This window comes from Silene latifolia, chromosome 2, assembly GCF_048544455.1.
Source record: "Silene latifolia isolate original U9 population chromosome 2, ASM4854445v1, whole genome shotgun sequence".
Classification (NCBI taxonomy): domain Eukaryota; kingdom Viridiplantae; phylum Streptophyta; class Magnoliopsida; order Caryophyllales; family Caryophyllaceae; genus Silene; species Silene latifolia.
In genome coordinates, this window is record NC_133527.1 from 101,400,350 (window position 1) to 101,425,972 (window position 25,623).

Consider the following 25,623-nt stretch of genomic DNA (forward strand, 5'->3'; position numbering starts at 1 on the left):
TTGGCAATGGTTCAAGACTTATTCACGCTTACTTGAGGACCATTCACAAACCTTTGATCAACTATTGAGAGCATTGAGCTCCATGGATAATGGAATATGAATGAGTTTGGTGGAGTCCTCCCTCAAACCACCATTTGTAAGATACCCTTTCCTTTCACTTTGCATTACATTTCCACTTGCATTTAGTTATATACATATACATTTAGCTTGCATTTGTATTATATTTCATATTGCATTCACATTAGTTAGTTCATAGTATAGTTGCATTGTAATATAATTCATATAGATAATTGCTTGTAGACTAGAATTCGTGCATTGTCACTAATGGCCAAACCTATTCATTTCTACACTAGAAATAGTGTTTAAATCGGTTTGGGGAGGTTTGATCATAGGTGACCATAATTTACTAGAAATCATGCATCATATAGTATAGCTTAGAATGCATTCATTTGTTATATATGTCATATAGAATTGCATTTAGTTAGAGCATGCATTCATTCATATCATATCATTGCATTTTTTCAAAAAAAAAAATCCAAAAACATGTATTTCTTTTTCATTCCTACTCCTACATGTACATTGAGGACAATGTCCAAAATAAAGTGGGGGATGGGAATTTATATTCCAAAAATGCATAAAAATTGAAAAATTTCGAAAAATCACAAAAATATGTCTTTTAATTTCATAAAATCAAAAACCATAAAAATTTAAAAAATTCAAAAACCAAAAACATGTTCATTTCCTTTGTAGTGTAGTCATGTATAAATTGTTGTACATATTGTGTTTGTTTTATCCTTGTTCTCATTGATCGACTACGCCACATCCGAGACATGAGGATATTGAAGACCGCATGGTATGATCTTTCCAATCTCCTTTTTCCTCTTTATGTTAATGACTATGTGGTTTTATTTTGATTGATGCGGTATAAACAATGTGAGCTTAGGACTTGCATTTAGCTTATTTGGCATATTAGTTGGTAGAAACATTTGCATTAGGATGTTTATATGTTAGTTGCATCATGGCATGTAGTTTGCATGTTAGAAAAAATTTTGCGAAACCGTCTACTTGGGAAGCTTGACTAGTGTATATAGGCCCTAGTAGATGCTTTTTCTTCTTAAGACTTTGCATGTTAGAATACTTGTAAAACACCCTAGGATGTGTCATGCTAGTATCCCTTGACCCATGGATTAAGGCCTAGTCAAGAGTACCTTGTGGTGTGATAACTCCTTGGCTACCGTTTATTCCAAGGTGACCCTTGAAACTATGCATCCATCCATTATTCATCCATGTTCTACCACACATTTTGTCATCAAAGGGAATGGGCACAAAAAGAAATCAATTTGAGTTCAATGAAATGAAAAGTGAAAGAAAGTTTGTAAAATGCATCAAAAGAAAAGAGGAGCAAAAATAGCCTCCTAAAGCTTCAAAAATAAGGCACCCTCCCTACATATGGGGTGACTTTGAAAATGTTCAAAAAGAAATGCAAAGAAAAGTTGAAAGTTGTCAAGTGTTGAAATGCCAAAAATCAAAAAGAAATGGCAAAAAGAAAGTGTTCTCAAATGTTATATGCCACAAGAAATTGGGGGGAAAAACAACAATGAAAGCAAACTCCCAAAATGAAACTCAAATACTATCGATCCCTTTTCCATCTTATCCATTTTTGTGCATGGTAGAGAGGGGACGACCCTTCTTCTTGTCTAGGCAAGAGGGGGAATTCCGCGATCCTCCAGTGTTTCTAACACCATAGGGAGTCTATTCTTGACAAAAGCATTTAACGATTGAGGACAAAGGTACCCTAGCTTGACACAACTTGGAGGTGATTTATTGGTATCCTTCTAGGCTTAGTAGTTTGAAGAAATTGCACCTATGAAGGAGTGTGTACCCTTGAATTGCTTCCCTTGTAGATAATTTCCGCCACTTAGATGAGGAAAGTGGCTATTCTTTTGTAGGTGCATCCATTACTTGTTTTGTGTGCTTTAATGTTTGGATGTATCGCCATTTTGGCAAGACCCACCTTGCCTTGCAAGAAGGCATCCTATCTCATGGTTGTCTTGTTGTGAGTTGAAGGGGCGGAGTGAGACCCGCTAATTGTCTCATATCGGTTATGTTATTAGGTTAGCTTAAATAAAGGTCTAGTTTTAGTCACCTCTTTACTCGGGACGAGTAAAGGTTCGGTTTGGGGATATTTGATGTCAACATTATTTGCGCACATTTAGTCCCCTAATTGAGCCTATTTTGCATACTATTATAACATTTTATGGCCATTTTATCCGTCAAAACCTTCCTATTTGTTTTTCTATCGCATTTCATATGTTTTGTAGAAAAGGAGAGAATAAGGCGGAAATTCCCGTCTTTCGTGCATATTTGGAAGCTTATTGATGATATTAGATGGACTAGTATGAAGAGGAGGCAAGAATGATGGCCAAGTATGTAGGAATAAAGAGTATATAGAAAGGTCATAAGGTTTAAAGCAAGGAGGAAAAGCAAGGAAGCCATTCATGAAGAAAATTGCTCGGAACGCAAATTAAGGGCTGCTCCTTTGGCTCTGAAAGTATGCTAGTTGGAACGGCGTCAAAAAAACAAGTGATCTAGGCTTTTGAATCACTCCAATAGGAGTCCGGATGAGAAAATGACGTCCGTTTTACAATCCGAGGTCAAACAAAGAAGCTGTTCGGGAATCCGCGCGTCCCGAGAAGAAGACGCCCGTCTTCCCCACAAGACGCCCATCTTCTGGCTGGGAAAAACAAGAAAATTCACTGGAGGAGAATCCGCCCGTCTTCTCCCAAATCCGCCCAGATTGCATCTTTAGAATCCGCCCGTCTTCTCCCAAATCCGCCCGGATTGCATCTTTAAAATCCGCCCGTCTTCTCCCAAATCCGCCCGGATTGCATCTTCAGAATCCGCCCGTCCCGACTCCAATACGCACGGATTCCTGCACAACACAATTTCGTCTTCTCCAAGCTACAAAGAAAGAAGCCCTTCCTCCGAAAAATACCGGCTCCTCCCTGCTCTAAACTCAAAAGTGTAATTACTAAATTAGCCTTAGTTAACCCTAAATGCATCCACCTAATTTCCACTATAAATACCCCATTTGTAATAATCAAAAGACACATCTTTTTAGCTAGAAAAATCCTTCCTTAGATTAGATTAGGAGTAGATTAGAATAGATTACTCTTTAATCTTTCCACAAATTACACATTAATCTCTCCTTAATTATTATTCAAGTTTATTATTGGGTAATTGAAGATTATTGGGTTATTATTGGAGGATTGACAACCCTTCATCAATCAATCAAGTTTCTTCTTTTATTCTTGCTTTATTATTTGGAATCATCTCAAGTTTGGTATAATCCCTTTACTCTTTAATCTTTATTGTTCATTTCTTCATTCTATTATCATGTTTATACTTGTTGTGATGTTTGACACCATTAATGACATGTTTCCTATGATAATGAATGAGTAGTCTCTTAGCTAGGATTAATGGGTAATTAGGGGAAACCAACATGGGATTGATTCATGCTTAATCTAATATGTTCACATGATTAAATTGCTTGCTTGTTGTGATGTCAACTTTATGCACGTGTTATGTTTGATGAAATGCCAAGCCTATGAATCCTTGCATTTACAACCATCTCTTATCTACTCAACTTGACTTGTAAGATATAAACCAACTCGAGTCTTGTTAGACCATGCATAGAAGTTGAATAGGAGGAAAGTAAGTCGACTTGTAGGTGTTGTACAATCTAATCGATTCGGCTCCGGGACCCAACTCTTCCTATGAACCGTAAGACATAACCCAACTCGGTTCCTCCACAACATTAATTGCTTGCAACTTTGTAAACATGTTTGTACGATCAATACCATGAATCCCCTATGCCCCCATGATATCCTAGCACTTTTAATCATTTATTTACATCCTTTATCTCATTGCTTGTCATACTTTATTGCTTGCATTAGTCTAGAACACAACTACAAACCCAAATCAATCGTGACACTAGCATAAATTGAGATAGATAGACTTAGAACCCAAAGCACACCGTCCCATGGATCGACCTCGACTTACCACTAACTAGTTGTTTGTTGAGTATTATAAATGTGTTTGATTGGATGAGTGACAACATCGTCCGGATCAGTAGATAGGGTAAAGTTTGAGGTGGCTCAAGGGAGATTAGGTACTTTAACTTTGTCTAAGATTATGTATCCGAGGTGCCTTCAAGATCCCTCTTATATTAAGAGTTTGGATAGTATCAGCCTCAACGACCCTCGTGAACCCAAACTACTGTTGCTATCAACCCCCCTACCCCCTCTCTCATGCTCAACTTCTGAGAAGAAGTTCATTCAGATCGAATTACCAGCAGGTGTCGAGGATGACCAGGAATTGAAAGCTAGGGCTGTCAATGTAAGTTCAAACTATTATATATTTTGTAGATTGATTCTGTTTCAGCTGAACGTACCCATCTATTATAATATAACTAACTTACTGTACTTCTTCAATGCAGCGTACTCACGAGCTTTATCTACAGATTCAAAGCAACGCTATTGTGTTCTATTCATGGTACGCAGATGTAAGCGCAAGGATCAAAGCTGTAACTAGTGATCCGACGGGCCTAAATCCTAGTCAGGCCTCTCAAGAATTATTTGAGGGTGAAAAGATTCAAAAGTACGTCACTGAAGCAGAATAGATTGCAGAAAGGCTGAAGGTTTCTGTTGGTAACGCTCCTGCATTTGGAGAGGTAGTTAGTGAGTCCCCCAAAAAAATGACGGAATCGATACATCTACGCGTCAAATAAGTGAAGTTCTGTCTAGTCTCACCAATGATGGGGGTGGCAGGGATGGTAACCCTTGTGTTGAGCCGCGTGGAGAGTCAGACAAAGCTGACATGCCAACGAAATCAGTTGCAGTTTCATGGTCAAAGATTATGGAGGAAGTGGGAGGTGATACAGTAGTTTCTAATCCGTTGTCAGATGCTAGCCCAGGGTTAGAGGATCAAGTTGTGGGCACCCCCGTCCAAACTGTCAGAGAGCTGTTGTTGGAGGCGAAGTACACCGTGGAGGAAGTTGACCAAGCTTACGGACGGTCAGTGGATGCTGAAACTCGGCCCAGGGTAGGTGATGAGGTGCATGAGCAAGTTCATGGGGAGGGATTGAAAGAAAATGATGAAAGATTGTCAGACAATCAACCGTCAGATAAGGAGATGGAAAAATCTACGGTCCCATCATTGCCAATGGATACACAAGAATTGATGGAGTGTATGTTTTCTACTGCCGAAATCAAGGAAGCTAAATTATTAACAACGGTTTTATGTATAAAAACCCGTTGTGGAAAGTGTGACTCAAGCTTTATGTGGACTTCCAGCGGACGGGAGTGGTCCTAGTGGCGAGGTAAGTTTGTTAATTTGCGCTAAATACTTGTTATACATTAGTTTTTTTTAATTGGTCGTGTATAACTCTAAGTGTATTATGTATAACTTTGTTGAAACTTATGATGAGGCCTTGTAACTGTAGCGCCTCTTTGTATAACTTTATTTTTCAATCTGTACAACTGCAACGGCCATTTGGTACAACTCTTAACCATATGTGTATAACTCTAACTCAAATATGTATAACTCTTATAACATATTTGTAATACTTCACACATGTGTATAACTCTTGCCCTTCTATGTATAACTGTAATTCATTGTTTATGTAACTCTGTGATCTCTTTGTATCACTTTTAAAGTTATACCTGTAACTTTTTTGATACAAAAGCATGGTGTTTAATTTTATTATTTTTCATTCAGGCCACTGTACTAAAGGATGTAATTGAGAATGTTGAACAACATTCTAACAACGGGGGTGAAAACGTAGTTTTTGTCGATGGTGCGGAGGTCACCCTGGGGGATCCTTCAACGGAATGGAGTGGAAATAAAATCCCTCTGACTTTCATGAGCACGGCAGATGTGAATGAGTCATTTGCCGGGGTTGATGAGCGAACGATTAGTGCGGCCAAAGAAGGTGTGGTAGTTAAAATCGCTGGTGCTAGGGTTGAGCCGGTTTCACCCCCCCCCCCCCCCCATTTATGTGTCGCGATGTGACATGATCCACCATCCTTTCTTACTGCATTCAACTGTCCCCCTTCCGTGTATGGACATTGTACCTGAGAACCTAGGTTGTTCTGAGGATTGTGGGGCACCCGAACCTGACCATCACGTATGCTCACAGTTGCTGCGATTTAATAAGGAACGTTTCAGGACGGTGTTCAGGGTGAGGAAGGATGTAATGGATTACGTATTTGATCAATTCCACGACCATAATAAAGAATAAGTAAAAGATAAGTTTTACCTATATTTCAATACGACAGTGAAACAGGTCATGAACAACACTTGCTGCGTATCTCATTTTGCTAATCCTTTGTAGGGAACAATTGGTCACATATAACACCCCAAATTGCATAACGCATATTGATCTCCAGACGTTGATGTCCGGGTCTCAGAATATGGCCAATGTCATCGACTACTAGTCTGTACTACTCAATCAGCTTACGCACGCGAACACCGCAGCTATCGCAAGTTCGCACTGTTTCTTTGGCCTAGGTCACGCTGTAAGTGTGCTCGAACTCCGCAAGTTATTTTGTGACAAAATGTACGTAACTTGTGATATAAGCTGCCAACCCCCGTCTATCATTTTTATAGGACCTAGCAATTGCAATTTGGCAAGGCAGGAAAAAAAACTTGGTTGTTGATCATTCTGAAGGCTTTTGTGCCTCGTGGGACATGTGGCAAGAGTCGTGTTCTAGTCTATTCCAACTGGACTCTGATATGGTGAGCTCAGATATCAATATAGAGACATTTCCATACTGGAGTTATACATTATTTGCCTAGAGTTATACAGTATATGCTTAGAGTTTTGATGAGTGACTAACTTCACTCCATAACTCTAGGCATAGAATGTATAACTCTAACCATAGAATGTATAATCACTGCATATAATGTCCAACTGTAAGCATATGCCTAGAGTTATACAGTATATGCTTACAGTTGTACATTATGTGTAGTGAGTTATACATTATATGGTTAGAGTTATACATTCTATGCCTAGAGTTATCGATTGAAGTTAGCCACTCATCAAAACCCTGAGCATATACTGTACAACTCTAGGCATATAATGTATAACTCTAGAAATAGAATGTACAACTCTAGACATATAATGTATAACTCTAACCATAGAATGTATAATTCCAATTATGCACAATATGTATACCTCTAAGCTTCTAATTATGTTTTATAACTCTTAGACTTTTGGTGCATGTTTGTAGGTTTTCGTCCTGGTAAGCACTGGCGATCAAGATCACTACTCTTGCATTTGCATAAATTTCCTCTCTGAGCAGATCGAGTACCTTGATAATCGTTCTTACGAGGACGATCTTCTGAAATTACCATATGGAGGGATTGCGCGTATTACTGTAAGACTTATAAAACTGGTGACTAGATTAATTTTCAGCTTCATTGTTTTGTTAATTGGTCTTCCCCTTTTAAACGCCTTGCCTAACTTCTGCCAGGCTGATGCGATGGGAAAGTATATGGTCTCCAAAGGGCTCGACAAAGGGAAGAAAGTTGAATGGTTTCCTTTTTTAAACATTAAATTCAACTGGCAGGGAGCAGGGTATACTTACAATGACCGTGGAGAGCCATTCGAGTGTACCATAGGGACAAAGGACAGCAATGACCTCATGCGAGGGAAGTTGCTGCCACCCTTGTCCTCAGTGACATTAACGTGGATATGGAAGCTGTGTTATCTAGGGTAACAGCTTTTAAGGAGGTTAAAGACCGTGAAATAGAGTCGCTGCGTGAGGCACAGAGGTTAGCCGGCAATACAAGTGGAAGGAAGAGAGGTGCCGGAATTGCCGGAGAGAACAGTTCTGCTAAACGCCCTTGCTCCAAAGTCGTTTCAACCTATAGGACTCCGCCTTCCCAAGTAGCCCTGGGCCGGACGCCGTCTAGTTGGGCCCTCTTAGCGGTCAATAGCCGCTCCCGAGGTAAGGGCGATGGTCTTGGTTGCACCACATATTGCGAGGAACCAGACGCCGACCTTACAGTGGTCGCCAAGATGCTGAAGTTAAACAAGGCATTAATTAGGGATATCCCGGTGTATCGCAAACAAGTGGCTGATTACGTTTTCCTTGATGACTACAAATTTCCAAATGGGTAAGCTGTCTAAAATCAACAGAACCCCTTGAGTACTGTTTTATGCTTTGTATAACTGATCGGTCCGTTTCGTGTTCACAATTAAAGGTTTGGTCGTTGGGTCACGTCCGAATCAAAACACAATTTATAGCTTCACAAACAACTCTACAATTAGTAAAGAGGCAAGTAAAGGTCGGATCCCAAGGGACGGGTATTGAAATGAGATTTATATTGAAACTAGTGGTGTCTTAGGGGTGTCACAATTTGGGTTGATGTAGAAGGTCACTAACTAAAATAGCAATGAAAATAAACTAGCAAGATGAATTAAAAGGGGTGTAAACAATTGATTAAAAAGCACTGGGGTGTCATGGGATCATAGGGGAATCATGGGAATTGATCATACAAACATGTTCTCAAATTATAAGCAAGCAATTATTGTTGTGATGGATTGAGTTGGGTTATATCTTACAATCCTAGGAAAGTTTGGGTCCCGGAGCCGAATCGATTAGATTGTACAACACCTATAAGTCGACTTAATCTTCCCTACTCAACAACATGCATGGTCTAATGAGACTCGAGTTGGGTTATGTCTTACAAGTCTCATTGAAAAGATAGGAGATGGTGGTAAATGCAAGGATTCATAGGCTTAGCATTTCATCAAATATAACATGTGCATGAGTTGAGATCAAAACAATCAAGCAAATAAAACATGAAAGCATATTAATTTAAGCATGAATCATTCCCCATGTTGGTTTCCCCTAATCACCCATTAACCCTAGCTAAGAGACTACTCACTCATTATCATGTTGATCATGCTAGCAAGGTTGTCAATCATACCAACAAAATGAAACATGATGAATAAATGAAAGTAATTAACAATAATTAAAAAGGGATTAAGAGAATTATACCTACTAATGATTCCAATAATAAAGCAAAGATAAAAGAAGTACTTGATGCTTGATTGAGAGGTTGTCAATCTCCCAATAATAACCCAAATAATCTTCAATTACCCAAAATAAAGGATGAACAAAAGAGAGATTAAGGAAATAAAACTTGTATTAGAACTTGATTAATTGTTGATTACAAAACTAAAGAGAGATTTGATTGATATTAACTACTCTAAATATTGATAAGAAGAACATGCCCTTCTAATTAGACTAATGGGGTATTTATAGTGGAAATTAGGGGGATGCATTAGGGTTAACTAAGGGTTAAACTAGTAATTACACTTTTGAAATTGAGCAGGGAGGAGCCGGTATTTTCCGAAGGAAGGGCTTCTTTCTTTGTAGCTTGGAGAAGAGGAAATCGCGCTGTAGAGGAATCCGGGCGGATTAGGGTCGGGACGGGCGGATTCTGGCAATAGAACCCGAGCGGATTCAAGAGAATCCGGGCGGATTGTGGTGATGGAATCCGAGTGTCTTGGTGGAAAACCGCACGGATTGTGCAGGTGAAGGACGGCCGGATTGTAGACAATCCGCACGGATTGTGCCTCAATAAGACTTCTTCTTCTTTTCTTCCCTTTTCTTCATAAATTCCTTGGGGATTTCCTTGGGGACTCAAGGATCCTTTCTCAACATTGCTCATCTACTATCATATGTACAAAGGCCTTCTAATCTTGTCTCTCCTTGATGCTTGGTCATTGAATTCGATCAATTTAGTCTCGTTTTGCCATGAAAATGCAAGATTCTTACTCCTTTTCTACCAAGGGATCAAAATCTCAAAGAATATGCAAAACAAAGAACTAAAGATAATAAATGACCCAAATATGCACTAAAAATCATGGGAACAAGGCTAATTCGGGGGCTAAATATGCGCTAATTATGGTCACATCAAATATCCCCAAACCGAACCTTTGCTCGTCCCGAGTAAAGAGGTGACAAAGACTAGGACCATTATTTAAACTAACCTAATAACATAGCCGATATGAGACAATTAGCGGGTCTCACTCCGCCCCTTCAACTCACAACAAGACAACCATGAGGTAGGATGCCTTCTTGCAAGGCAAGGTGGGTCTTGCCAAAATGGCGACACATCCAAACATTAAGCACACAAAATCACATAATGGATGCATCTACAAAAGAATAGCCACTTCCTCATCAAGTGGCGGAGGCACTAAAGAGGAACAAATTTAAGAGCATGTAATCCTTTACAAATACTAGTTCAACAAATTACTAAGGCTAAGAGGATGGCACTAAATCACCTCCAAATGGTGTTAAACTAGATTACTTTCGTCCTCAATTTCCAAATGCTTTCGTCAACAGCGATCGGATGGTGGTGGAATGATGATCCCTATGATGCTAGTAGCATATGACATGGCAAGTCTCGAATTCTCTACAAAAGTAAAGGTCATGGATCGTCCCAAGCTTGACAAAGTGGCTTGACAAAAAGGCTTTTTGGGAATGAAATGCTCAAATCTTTATACACAACGGTGGATATGACTAGTATTCAAAATTGTCCTCATTTCACTTTCACATTTCAAAAATTTAAGATGGGGTTTGTCCCTTCCGGGCTAGTGTCCTTTGCTTTCGCCAATCGCTTATTAGGCAACCGGTTAACCTCTAGACAATAGCTTTTCGGGGTGATAGTCACTCTGTCTCTGGGCGGCCGAGTTCACAACCGTGTGGGGGCCCAATTAAATGGATCCCGCACCAAAGCACATCGAAGTGGTTCGCCTCCATTAAAACAATTTAAATTTCTCAACATTCAACAATTCATAACATTTGAGGTTTCCTTGGCATTAAATTACTTCCACATGACAAAATTCCTTGAAATGAGCACTGCAAGCTTATTGATAGAAAATATTTTTGGGTTGCCTTACCACAAGGTCAATCAAGGTCACCTAAACAAGTTAACCAAGTCCACATCGCATCACGGGGTTGGATAGGTGACTCACATGCAAACCCTTGACTAGGCCTTGGGTCATGGGTCAAAAGATACTAGTATGACACTATCTAGGGTGTTTTACAACCATTCTAGTAGGCAAAGTCTTAAGTTGAACAAGTATTTGTAATGGCTTAGTTGCTATTGTCAAAGTTCCTAATTAGACGTTTTTCAAAACATTTCTAACATGCAACTACATGCCATGATGCAACTAATATAAACATCCTAATGCAAGTGATTCTATCAACTAATATGACATATAAACTACATACAAGTCCTAAGTTCACATTGTTATACCGCATCAATCAAAATAAAGCCACATAGTCATTAACATAAAGAGGAAAAAGGAGATTGGAAAGATCATACCATGCGGTCTTCAATATCCTCATGTCTCGGATGTTGCATAGTCAATCAATGTGAACAAGGATAGAACAAACACAATATATACAAAACAATATATACAAGACTACAAAAGAAAATAAACATGTTTTTGGGTTTTTCAATTTTCAAATTTTTATGATTTTTCGAACTTTTTCAATTTTTTGGATTTTTTTGAATAAGAGTTAAATGTTAGAATTCCCATCCCCACACTAATATGGGCATTGTTCTCAATGGCCAAAATGATGGAAATTATGCAAAGATGATGCATGATTTCTACACTAAATGCAATCTACACTAAGCTACACTACATGATGCATGGTTTTTGTTATGACGGAGAGGATAATTTAGATTACCTCCCGTTGTGTATGCATTAACTTCCCCAAACCGAGTGAGACACTATTGCTAATGTCCAAGGATGGGTGTAGTTCATGCACACACTATGCAATGCATGAAACTAACTTGTCATTTTGGATTTTGAAAATGGGAACAATAAAATGAGAACACCTCAATGGTACCGAGGTGTGAGTCCTCTATGGTGCTAGGACTACTCCAACAATGATCAAGAAAATAATTAAAACAAAGAGAGAAATAGACAAACCATGAGAGGGTAGGAGCCTCCAAGGCTTGCTAATCTTCCATCATATCATCACCATCATCACTTTCCTCATTAGAAGTGGTCTCAATGCCACTTCCCTCTTCATTTGCCTCTTCACCTTGCTCATCATCTTGCTCACCATCCTTTTCTCCTTCTTCACTTGCTTCCTCATCAATGTTATCATCAACTTCTTCATTACCAACAACCTCATTGTCACCCGAAACGACCCTAGATGTACCCGTAAACAGGACTTCTCTATCCGCCCAACTAGGCAAAGGACATGATGGATCAAGTAGTCCTTGCCTAGCTAAGTGTAGGAGGGGTGGATATTGAGCCAAGTAAGCATTTTTCCGATCCTCAAAGGCTTGCTTGTGCATTGCTTGCATGAGAAGGGTCAAATAATCATTTCTAGCTTCAACTCCTTCCGGCTTGAACTCTTGATACTCAAAGGGGTAAGGTGGTATGACAATGGAAGAGGAGGGCATTTCAAGTTCGCCCTTTTGTTGTTGGATAATATACTCGGCCTCTTTAGAAAGGGGAAGTAGATAATTGGTCCGGTGGACGCTTAGACGACAAATCTTTGAAGGCAAGGTGAACGATCTAGCTTCACTAGTGAGTCATCCATACTTGGTATCAAGAGGTTTATGGGCAACCCACTTGTACTTGTGTATCATAGTATGCAAATCAACAAGATGACCACCCTCCTTTGCTTTATACTTGTTATCCTTGTTGAAATTAGGATCAAAGTACTTAGCTAGGATAGTGACTAGGCCGCCATTGACAATAACGGTAGTGCCCTTCTTCCCACAATCAATGTTGAGCCATCTATCTACCAAAAGCCTCAAAGAGTTGAAAGGCTTGGTGTGTATTCTTCCAATGTTCAAAGCCGATTCAAGAAGAATAAAATCAAGTTTGGTGAAATGGTTGGTATCTTTCCTTGCAATAATGGTGTTTCCTATGACCTTGTGCCATACTCTTATGCCCGGATGGTGGACTAAAAGAGCACGACTCGCATGAAAGTCCTCAAATTTCCTCCCGGAAATTGCCTCCCAAAGAGGGTCGGGGTCATACTTTCCATAATTCTTAAAATAGCTCGGTTCATCACTAAGACCCAAGATTTCAGCCAATTCCCTAAAGGAAATGCGTCTACTAACATTAGCTAGACGAAACTCGAGATTCTCCCTACTCTCAACTTTGGTGACTTTCAAAGAACTCAAAAACTCCAAGGTAAGGGAGGGGTATGTCAATTCTTTTGATTCAAACAATTTCTCTAACCCCATGGCTTTGAAAAAGGCTCTAGTTTGCTCAAGGACACCCAACTTTCCCAAGGCGTCTTCACAAATAAATTTGGTGGATTGAAGTGATTTCCTAGCAAACTTGGCAAAAGTATCTCTATGGGTTTTGGAAATAAAAGTTACCTCCGGATAATGCAAAAGTTGATCGATTTCCGGAGTAGAAGATGTTGTTGCTCCCATAGAAGGTTGTTGTTGTTGTTGCACTTCCAAGTTTGGTGTTGCTACCACCATAGCCAATGCTTTCTTTACTTGAAGAGCCTTTTGCCTTTGAGAAAGTGTCCTTGGTGCCTTTGTTGCCTTTGTTGCTTTTGTTTCTCCCTTAGTCCTTGCCATTGATGATTTAACCAAGAAAAGAAAGAAAAATCTTCAATTTGTAGTGTACCCAAATCGATTTAAAGGTGAAAGGCTTTGCCTTTATGAATTCAAAAATCGACTCAAAGGTTGAAGATTTTGTGCTTGGTTTTGATTTTTATTGAAAAAGGAGTGATTGATTTGTTGTTAGAGGGATGATTTGATTTGATTTTGGTGAATGTAGTTGAGGAATTTTGTTTTTGTGATGGAGAGGATGAGGGTTTTGATGTTTTGAAGTAGTGTTATGAATGAATGAATGAAGGTGGGAGGGATTTTATAAAGACCGAAAAATTCGAACTGCAGGGGCAATCCGTGCGGTTTCTGCCCAATACGGGCGGATTCTGCACTTTCTGGGTTTGATAAAACTCGCCTAAAGACGGGCGTATTCAAGAGAAGACGCTCGGATTTGCTTGATACGGGACGGGCGGATTCTTCAGAAGACGGACGGATTTCAGTCCAGGAATATTTCTTGTTTTCCTCAGCAGAGAAGACGAGCGTCTTATTTCCAAGACGGACGGATTTTCAGAGACAGGCGGATTGCTGTTCAGGACGCCCGGATTCTCTTACAGTAAAAAATCTTTCAAAATTTCAGCTTATAGGGACGTGCGTCTTCAACCCAGTACGCTCGGATTGTATGAAGACGGGCGGATTCTCCAGAATCCGCTCGGATTCTACCCCTTTGTACCCGGATTCAGTTCCACCCGTGTACAATGCATATCCCTTATCATTCTTCCATTCTTCTTTGAATCTTGTGTTCTTCATTGTGGGGGCACTACTAAGGCATGGATAGCCTAGGCAATTGCCATCCCCACACTAAGCTAAAGCACTACACATCAATTGAAACTATTAGTCCCTCCCTCACTTCTCTCTCAAACATGACAATTATCTTGATCAACGTAAATAAAAATCCGAAGATGATAAAAATGCAATACAAGAATTGAAATGCGAGTTAGGGAGTTAGAAATATTTACAAATGGTGGTTTAGGGAGGACTCCACCAAACTCTCATTCTTGATGAGATGTCAAGGGGGCATGTTCAAGGTGTTGTTGATGTTGCTCAACACCTTGAAAAAGTAATCAAAAGCTTGTTCATTATCATGGTAGAGGTCTTCAATAGACCTTGGCCCTTGTTGTCGGTCTTGATCGATGGCATTACCAATGTAGGGATTAAAAATCCCTTTAAATTCGTCGTCCCAAAGACCACAAACTTCATCAAGTTGATCATTGAAAATCTCTTGATTTGATGGAGACGACTCTCCCAAATTCTTCTCTTGGCCAATGAGGCCATTCTCTTCTTCTTTGATTGATTTTGATGAGCTTTGCAAGCTCTCCTTGTCATAATTCACTTGCTCTTTGAATGGAGCATCTTCAATTTTCTTCTTCCATTGGAGTTCCGATTTCTTCCTTTCATCCTTTCGGCTATAATGATCAATCATGAAACATGGTTCATGCAAACGAGGAGCTCTCATAGTCTTGTCAAGATTAAAGGTTATGCTTTCATCTCCCACTTCTAGAGTGAGCTCACCATGTTTCACATCAATCACCGCACCCGCGGTGTGTAGGAAAGGTCTTCCTAGAATGATTGGAATGTTGGAATCTTCCTTCATATCAACAATGACAAAGTCCACCGGGATGAAAAACTTCCCAATTCGCACGGGGACATCTTCCCATATCCCTAATGGTGTCTTCGTCGATCTATCGGCCATTTGGAGTGTGATGTTGGTGCATTTAAGCTCTCCCATCCCCAACCTTTTACTCACCGAGTACGGCATGACACTCACACTAGCCCCTAGATCACATAAGGCTTTGTTGATTGTTGTGTCGCCAATGGTACACGGTATTGAGAAGCTTCCCAGATCCTTTAGTTTTGGAGGTGAACTCCCTTGAAGTATTGCACTACTCACCTTAGTGAAGGCGATAGTCTCAAGTTTCCGGATCGACTTCTTCTTTGTGAGGATATCTTTCATGTATTTCGCATAGGCCGGCACGTGATTGATTAATTACGAGAAAGGAATTGAGACATCCAAATTCTTCACAATTTCCATGAACTTTCCAAGTTGATCATCAAATTTGGGCTTGGCTTGACGACTTGGAAAAGGAAGTCTAATCACAATGGGCTCCTTCTCCTTGACCTTGTCTTCATTTTTCTTTGAACTTTCTTCTTTTGATGATTCTCCATCTTTGGAGTTTTGCACAATTTCTTCCTTATCACTAGTTTCCACAACTTCATCCTCAACTTGCTTCTTCGGTGCTTCATACCTTGTACCACTTCTCAAGTGAATGGCACTAACCGTTTCATGTCTTGGGGGATTACTTTGAGGTGGTAATTGCCCCTTTTGTCTTTGTGAGCTTGAAGATGCTAGTTGAGTCAATTGGGTTTCCAACATCTTGGTGTGAGCTAGGATGTTATTGATGGTGGTTTCCTTTGCTTGGCTATCTTTTTGCATTTGAGTGAAAAATTCTTGTTGATTCTTTTGCATTTGGAGGACCGCTTTTTGGACATCAATACCTTGGTCATTTTGGTGATTGTATGGATTTTGATTTTGGTAACCTTGGTTTTGATTGTAAAAGGGTCTTTGATTTTGGTTTCTCATGGGTGGTGGAGTGTATGTTGTTTGAGGGTTTTGAACATTTTGGCTTTTGTATGAGAGATTTGGATGGAATTTGGTGTTTTCATTGTAATAGTTGGAATAAGGGGTACCACTCTTGTATGCTTGGAAAGCATTCACTTGTTAATTTGTTCCTCTACATTCATTTTGGTCATGTCCCAAAGTTCCAAAATTCTCACATATCCCACTTAGGATTGATGAGGATGCCGTCATGGCATTAACATGATGGTTTGGTGATTTTGAGACTTCTTCAAGTCTAGCCATAGCTTTTTCAAACTTCAAATTGATTGTGTCAATATGAGCACTAAGTTGAGCACCCAATTGAGTAACGGAGTCCACTTCATGCTTTCCTCCTCTAGTAGCCTTGCGAGGTCTAATATATTGTGAGTTATGGACCGCCATTTCCTCAATCTTGTTCCATGTTTGATTGTCATCAACTTCGGTGAACATTCCATTTGATCCCATGTTGAGAATGTTCCTTGAATCCTCATATAAACCATTCCAAAATTGTTGTACCAAAAACCATTCGCTAAGTCCATGGTGAGGACATGAGCGACAAATTCTCTTGAACCGCTCCCAAGCTTCATACAAAGATTCTTCATCCCTTTGCTTAAAACCCGTAATTTGAGCTCTTAGCATGTTAGTCTTTTCTGGTGGGTAGAATTTTTTGTAGAAAGTTAGAGCCAACTTCTTCCAAGAATCTATTCCGAGAGTGGCCTTGGCAAGGCCCTTCAACCATTATTTCGCGGTGCCGATTAGAGAAAAAGGAAATAAGACCCATCTAATTTGGTCTTGAGTCACACCGGTTTGAGAGATTGCATCACAATAGTCGCAAAAGGTTTCCATATGTGAATGAGGGTCTTCACTAGGCATCCCCCCAAATTGGCTCCTTTCGACTAATTGTATAAAGGCGGATTTGGCAATAAAATTTCCGGTTAGATGTTGTGGTGTAGGAGTACCATTGGGTAGGTTCTCCTTGGTGGGTACGGAGTGTGACGAGAATTTAGGCATTGTAGGTTGATTTTGTGGGGTATTGTGTAATGGGTTCTCCTCTCCTTCTATTGCGAAAGGGTTGATGAACTCAATAGTTGGTTGAACAACTTCACTAATACCTCTTAAATTTCTCCTAACAAGTCTCCTATTGTTCGTCAAGGTTCTTTCAATTTCACGGTCAAAAGGTAACAAATCACCTTGTGACCTTCTAGACATGCAAAATATCAAACAACTCGAAAACAATTAGAACAAACCTTGAGGTGGTTTACTTCCCCAAGGCGAAAAAAGACACAACTAATAACAATAAAAGGAAATCTAAATCAAACAAACACCGTCCCCGGCAACGGCGCCATTTTTGATCGGTCCGTTTCGTGTTCACAGTTAAAGGTGTGGTCGTTGGGTCACGTCCGAATCAAAACACAATTTATAGCTTCACAAACAACTCTACAATTAGTAAAGAGGCAAGTAAAGGTCGGATCCCAAGGGACGGGTATTGAAATGAGATTTCTATTGAAACTAGTGGTGTCTTAGGGGTGTCACAATTTGGGTTGATGTAGAAGGTCACTAACTAAAATAGCAATGAAAATAAACTAGCAAGATGAATTAAAAGGGGTGTAAACAATTGATTAAAAAGCACTAGGGTGTCATGGGATCATAGGGGAATCATGGGAATTGATCATACAAACATGTTCTCAAATTATAAGCAAGCAATTATTGTTGTGATGGATTGAGTTGGGTTATATCTTACAATCCTAGGAAAGTTTGGGTCCCGGAGCCGAACCGATTAGATTGTACAACACCTACAAGTCGACTTAATCTTCCCTACTCAACAACATGCATGGTCTAATGAGACTCGAGTTGGGTTATGTCTTACAAGTCTCGTTGAAAAGATAGGAGATGGTGGTAAATGCAAGGATTCATAGGCTTAGCATTTCATCAAATATAACATGTGCATGAGTTGAGATCAAAACAAGCAAGCAAATAAAACATGAAAGCATATTAATTTAAGCATGAATCATTCCCCATGTTGGTTTCCCCTAATCACCCATTAACCCTAGCTAAGAGACTACTCACTCATTATCATGTTGATTGATACGTGCCTAATGTATAGTCTTTTTGGCCTATTTCAGCACGTATTTCTATGCATTTCTCTACTATTTTTATAGTATTTTGCCCCGAATTGGCTACTTTGGTGTATTTTGTCCTTTTTATAGGAATGATCGCGAAAGTGGTGGAACCATGCTCCTTTTCGTCCTTTTTCCATGCATTTAGAGGAGACGGGATTGTCCCAGAGCGAGATGTTGCACTAGGAAGTGTCGTTGCACGCACTACGAGGCATTTGGGTGAAGACGTAAGCTGAATTGAAGACCCAAGTGGTCTATCGAGCTGATTGGTGGTCTATCGAGCAGTTTATAGGACGATCGAGTGGTCCCTAAGCTCCCCAAGGCTCGATCGAACTATTCCTTACTCGATCGAGTAAGATGCACATGATCCAGGCCTCGATCGAGTGACACATTGGTCGATCGAGGGCCTTCTGTTGAGACATTGGTCGATCGAGTGGTGTTGCCTACTCGATCGAGAGGATTCGACCGTGGGCTTAATCGGTCCATGTTTTATTTCCGCATAAACACTTAGGGGTTTTGGCTATTTAACCTATGTTTTACTAGGTTATTAGTCATTCATTCTTACTATTCCTTTTACTATCTCTTTTACTACCTTTCACATTAAAACTACTTTGCTACTTTCCTCGTTACTTTTTCTCCTTCTCTTTTGCTTGCATTTTGGGATTATTTCACTCGGACTCGGTTGTTCTTTACGCCGGAATCGCTTAGATTGTAATCTCCCTTCTTCTCTTAGTAATAATTAACCTTTTGTTGCATTGTTTTCTTGTTATTGTTATCATTCTTTACTGCCTAATTTATATTATTGCATTTTATTGTTATTTCGTCATGTCTTCTGCTTTGGAATCTTGTTTCTTTGCTAGTTCCATTAATAATATGAGTAGCTAAACCCTTTCATGTTGGGATTAGGGGATCTGCGGTAGAATAATGACGACGTAGTGAATGAATTAGGCGAATTGACATAAGAGACTCTGTCACTATAGCAATATAACTGTAATTCTCGACCTAGTTGAGTGCACGCTTCTATGTCACCCATTAATCGGCTACAATTAATCCTGGATCGAAAGATTGGACTAAATAGGCTGCTATAAACAGATAGACTACCCTAATGAGGACGAAAGTTAAGTTAGTGGTATTTTAGGGTGGGAAGTGGACCGAAAGGACCTTCTAATATCCGTCTCGCATTAGTTAAATCGAGTCATTTCTTTGCTAAGTTGTTGTACTACCATAGTGAACCGAGTTCCCGACACGTCCCCCTCTTATTGATAGTTTTAAATCATTTTCACCTTATCTTTCTTCTCTTTATTTCTCTTCCTTCAACTCCGTAGTTAGAACCAAAAATTCAATCAACCCCAATTGTTACCATAGGATTAGAAATAGATAGCTGTAGTTGCATTACCTCCACGAGGATTCGATACTGATTGCCTCTACTACATTTTTAGTTGAGACCGTTAGGTTTATTTTTGACAGTGCGCCGCGACGGACGTGTCAAATTTTGGCGCCGTTGCGGGGACCACAAAAATAAACCTAACGGTCTCAACTAAAAATGTAGTAGAGGCAATCGAGTATCGAATCCTCGGGAGGTAATGCAACTACAAAATATCTATTTCTAATCCTATGGTAACAATTGGGGTTGATTGAATTTTTGGTTCTAACTACGGAGTTGAAGGAAGAGAAATAAAGAGAAGAACAGAGATAGCAGAAAATGATTTAAAACTATCAATAAGAGGGGGACGTGTCGGGAACTCCGGTTCACTACTGTAGTACAACAACTTAGCGAAAGAAATGACCTTCGCACGAACTAATGCGAGACGGATATTAGAAGGTCCTTTCGGTCCACTTCCCACCCTAAAATACCACTAACTTAACTTTCGTCCTCATTAGGGTAGTCTACATCGTTTATAGCAGCCTATTTAGTCCAATCTTTCGATCCAGGATTAATTGTAGCCAGATTAATGGGTGACATAGAAGCGTGCACTCAACTAGGTGGAGAATTACAGCTTATATTGCTATAGTGACAGAGTCTCTTATGTCAATTGCCTAATTCATTCATCGCACCATTATTCTACCGCAGATCCCCTAATCCCAACATGAAAGGGTTTAGCTACTCATATTATTAATGGAACTAGCAAAAAACAAGATTCCAAAGAAGACATGACGAAATAACAATAAAATGCAATAATATAAATTAGGGCAGAAAGAATGATAACAATAACAAGAAAACAATGCAACAAAAGGTTAATTATTACTAAGAGAAGAAGGGAGATTACAATCTAAGCGATTCCGGCGTAAAGAACAACCGAGTCCGAGTGAAATAATCCCAAAATGCAAGCAACAGTAGAAGGAGAAAAAGTAACGTAGGAAAGTAGCAGTAGTTCTAATGTGAAAGGTAGTAAAAGAGATAGTAAAAGGAATAGTAAGAATGAATGACTAATAACCTAGTAAAACATAGGTTAAATAGCCAAAACCCCTAAGTGTTTATGCGGAAATAAAACATGGACTGATTAAGCCCACGGTCGAATCCTCTCGATCGAGTAGGCAACACCACTCGATCGACCAATGTCTCAACAGAAGGCCCTCGATCGACCAACAGGTCACTCGATCGAGGCCTGGATCATGTGCATATTACTCGATCGAGTAAGGAATAGTTCGATCGAGCCTTGGGGAGCTTAGGGACCACTCGATCGTCCTATAAACCGCCGATAGACCACCAATCAGCTCGATAGACCACCTGGGTCTTCAATTCAGCTCACGTCTTCACCCAAATGCCTCGTAGTGCGTGCAACGACACTTCCTAGTGCAACATCTCGCTCTGGGACAATCCCGTCTCCTCTAAATGCATGCAAAAAGGACGAAAAGGAGCATGGTTCCACCACTTTCGCGATCATTCCTATAAAAAGGACAAAATACACCAAAGTAGCCAATTCGGGGCAAAATACTATAAAAATAGTAGAGAAATGCATAGAAATACGTCTTTGAAATAGGCCAAAAAGACTATACATTAGGCACGTATCAAATCTCCCCAAACCAAACCTTTACTCGCCCTCGAGTAAACTCAAAACAAAACTAATGGAACGGAAATGATAACTCGAGCTAGCTTAACTTGTCTACTTGAATCGGTTTAATGCAAAAAAATCAACGGTTAAAGCTAAGCGATCAATACGCAAACGAATTATAAGTCGTTCATAAATAAAGCTGACCTATCGACCTTGCAAGACCAACAAAACTGGACTCTCACGTGGTCACTCTTCTCTCATGAAGCAAAGGGCAAATGTAATATGTAAAAGAGAGAAGAAAAGACAGTCACTCGCCTAACTGCGACCTACATAGCATGCATGCAACAAAAATGAAAGACAATTCAAGTGCTAATGCACACACTCCAACCAAATAATGTCCGTCACAGTCGAGGATTTGCAATTAATATGGGAATAGTGAGGTTCAGGTGAGAAAAGGCAAAACAAGTTATGGAAATGTGGAGGTAAAAGCGTCAAGCTAGTTCCTAACAGGACCATAATAAACCATCCGGATCTCAAACTGACTGAAAGACTAACACATGTGCCCTTCACTTGGCACAAAACTCACTAGACTGAAAGCACAATTTCCTCAAAAAAAAAAAATATAGAATAAGAGTGGAGGAGCTAGACGGTCACAAAGTTCCCTTTTTTAAACACCGTCTGAGACAACTAACTGGAACAACCAACCCTCTTGTCGATTGTACATCTTCGAACATCTTCTCAACTCTGACAAGAGGGTCCAACTTTTTCACAACTTTTTTCCTCTTTTTTTTTTTCTTTTTGTACGTGAATCTCATCATGTTTTTTTTCATTTTTCTTTTTTTTTTTCTTTCACGTTTCTCTGTTTTTTTTTCTTTTTTTTTCAATACTTTTTTTTTCTCTTCCTCCTTCCTTAATACAAACACCAACTCCAAACGGGAATTACGGACCAAACTGCAACGGAAAACATACCACAAAAGGACAGACTAACTAGCTTGACTAGGCAGGCTTAGTTTGGAATGTGGCTAATGGGTCAAAAAGGCAAGTTTTGGTCAATGTGGAGCTAAATGGGTGAAAGATGTAAAGAAGGGGGAATTTGCAAGACCCTCCCTGCATGTGACACCAACCGCAGACCCGAATATGTGCATTTGACGAGAAATTGAATGTCATAAATGTGCAAATGAGACGAACATGCTATGCAAGGAGTACTACTCTCAAAATTCCTAATGAACTGGTCATGAATGGCACCAGTTATAGCTCTAAAACTCAGAATTTTTAAGTAGTTTGCCAGTTTATTAGGTCAAGTCTAAACAGTCAGCTATTATTTGAACAGAAATTCGTAGACTATGCGTATTGACAAAGCTAAAAACCATAAATAAAGTGCGAGGCTCAAGTGGTATGACAAGTTAAGTGCAATTTCATCACGGAAATCTACCGTTCCGACTCAACCTATATGCAAAATTAGACGTGAATATTTTTGAGTTTTTTGAAATTTCTAATTTTTTTGGATTTTTGATTTTTTTGAAAATAAACAACAAATGCAAACTGAAAAATTAAACGTGAATGCAAAACAAATGCAGATGCAGACTCAAAAGGATGCAATACCCTCCCCAAACCAAAACGGACAACGCCCTCGTTGTCCTCCAGCATACACTAGCAGAAAAATGGGGGATGGGAGTATACAACCAATAAAAGAAAAATAAAGGAGACGAAATAAAAAGAGTAAGAGAACATACAAAACACGAACTTCCCCAAACCGAAAATCGGGGGAAGTGAGTAGACCAAGATAACTACTCGTCGTCGGCACCGCCGTCTCTCAGGTACTCCGACTCAACAAAAACGGTCTCCCCAAACCAGCAACAAACAAGGGGGAGACTCAGTCGTCATCTCCAGGCTGATCCTCCGGACCGGGTACGAACGGAGGGTCACTCTGCTCCTCTCTGGCAGCTCGTTGTGCCGCCTGCTCTGCCCGTAACCGCACCTCTCGTGCTACCGCTGTCTCCTCCGGCTCCTCCTCTGAGTCAGAAGAAAGTGGAGGGTACCCGTCCGCTGGGTATCGGTAGAAGGAAGGATGCGGCCACCCCTCTGGAATCGGTCGCCGGGCTCGGATATGGAACTCGTAGAGCGGGAATACAGCCAAAGCCATATCCCGTCTCATCTCGAATGTACCCGCACATATCCGAAAGCACGGTATCACGACGCCCTTGGTCCATGACCTCGGGCGCCTCTAAAACAGGAGGGCGGACAAAATTGGCCGGAAAAACCGAACCCGGAAGGAGGGTCAAGTGGGGGTGGAGTATGAGTCGAGTGGGTGTAGGCCGAGGCGTGGGTGTAGGTCGGCTGGGCTGAGTCGGAGCTGAGAGCTAGAGGATGCTCCGGCCTCCCGCTTCCTCTTCCTAGAAGAAGAAGGAGGGGTGAAGGTAAGGTGGTAGGTAGGTGGAGGTGGCCTCGCTCCCTCGGCGGCGGGGGAGCGGTAAAAGTGGCGGAAGGGTAGAGCACGGCAAGGTAACAGACGTGGAACCACAAATCTTCCACGTCCTCGCACTCCCCTTCACCTTTGGGAACCAGGCGAAGTCGACCATGGCACCCGTGTCAAGGTAAGAAGCATCCCTATCGGGTGCGGCAAGTGAAGGGTCGGTGGGGTAAAGGTGGCGGGCAATCCTAGTCACTAGCCCGCCACGGACAACAAAGATCTTGACCCGAGTCCCAATTCCGTTCCAATGCTTTGAGCTACCGGATAGGCAATGTTGAGAACAAACGGGGTACCGTAGTCAATGTTGAGGTACCCCGCGAGAATCGCTAGCTCGGTGTTGGTCACGTTATTGGACTCGGGCGCCCAAAAATGGTCTCTCCTAACGAGCGCAAGTAGTAACGGGGCGCGAGTAAGTGAATGTGAGCTCCCTTCCGTGAGTGGAAGGGAGTGTGAGAAAGAGCAGCCCAGTGTGGTGAAGGAGGTCTCGAGGTGGGGCGGTGGGACCGTCACTAACTAGGCCTAAAACTTGGCCAAACTTGGCCAAAGTCCGGTGGTGCGACTCATTGCGGAGTCGAAAGGAAATGCGAGAACTGGAGTGGTCAGCATCATAAGACTCGGTGTCAAAGGAATAGGAGCTAAAGAATTCGTACGTAAGGGTACGAATAGTAGCCTCATGCATGGTAATCAGACCCGACATACCCGTCCCGTTCAACAAACTACAGACCTCCTCATAAATGCCTAAGGTCTCTAGGTCAGTCTGCGCAAGGAAACGGGTGGGGGAGAGAGGGCAACGAAGTAAAGCAATTAACCGTTTCCGGTGAGCGTCGAAGTGAAACGTCCGTGGGCGCTTCGGTAAAGGTGTCGAGTGCCCTCTCCTCAGTAGCAACACCTCGAAGGGCTGGAAGTGATGGCTAACTGGCTAGCCTGCTGATGTGGCCTCGGTGGCAGCATACCAGGCTGCGGGAGACGAGGAGTGCGTCCGCAGTCTAACAAGGAGAAAGGCCCGGTAGGAGTGGTGGCTGGTGTAGCCTGAACCGAGCTCCCGGCTGAGCTAGCCGCGAGTAAAAGCTGTCCCAAAGAATGAGACAAGTAGAACCCAGTGCTTTGCAGTGGTGACCAAGGCGGAGCTAGTGGCAACAACGGGGACCACCGACTCGCTCACGGACGAGCTGGAGGACGTACTAGTAGAAGGCAAAGAACTCGCGTCCATCCTGCAAAGTATCAAAGGGCACGAATAAGAGAAGATGCTGCTAACCGTGGCTAAAACAACCGCTAACCAACATGTGACAGCAAAAAGGATGGCCCTATTGGTCGAAACAATCGACGTACAGCAATCAAAACCAAATAATTCCTCAAAAATTTGCAAGACAAGTGAGTGGTGATAATATGATAAAGCAAAGATCGCAAAAGGGCTAATCTGACATGAAAACCAGAAATGGTGGCATGTATGACTCTGGGTAGTCGAGAATAACCACTCACAGCGCGAGATTCCTAATAATTCACAGCATATAAAGGCGATAGGGGACGGTAACGGCAGTTAACAACAGTGATAAATGAGTATGGACTGAAGTTAAGCAAGCAAGGCAACATAAAACCGACTGACAGTCGAAACATTCGACTTACAGGGACCCTAGTCGCGGAAATCGCGCGAAATTCGAATTTAATATGTAGAAACAGGGAGGAATTGCGAAAATATCATCAACAAGCTAATCAAGGGCAATTAAACACAATTAAATCGAATAAATTCGACTAGACAAGGAATTTTCGAACCCT

At 41.0% G+C, this 25,623-nt stretch overlaps 1 non-coding gene across 1 annotated transcript; it reads left to right on the plus strand.

Annotated features, from left to right (window-relative positions):
• The first annotated feature begins 16,802 nt into the window (after positions 1–16,802).
• Positions 16,803–16,909, plus strand: LOC141644546 (small nucleolar RNA R71). Its single transcript, XR_012544159.1, has one exon. It is a non-coding gene; the product is annotated as a small nucleolar RNA R71 (small nucleolar RNA).
• Positions 16,910–25,623: the final 8,714 nt, after the last annotated feature.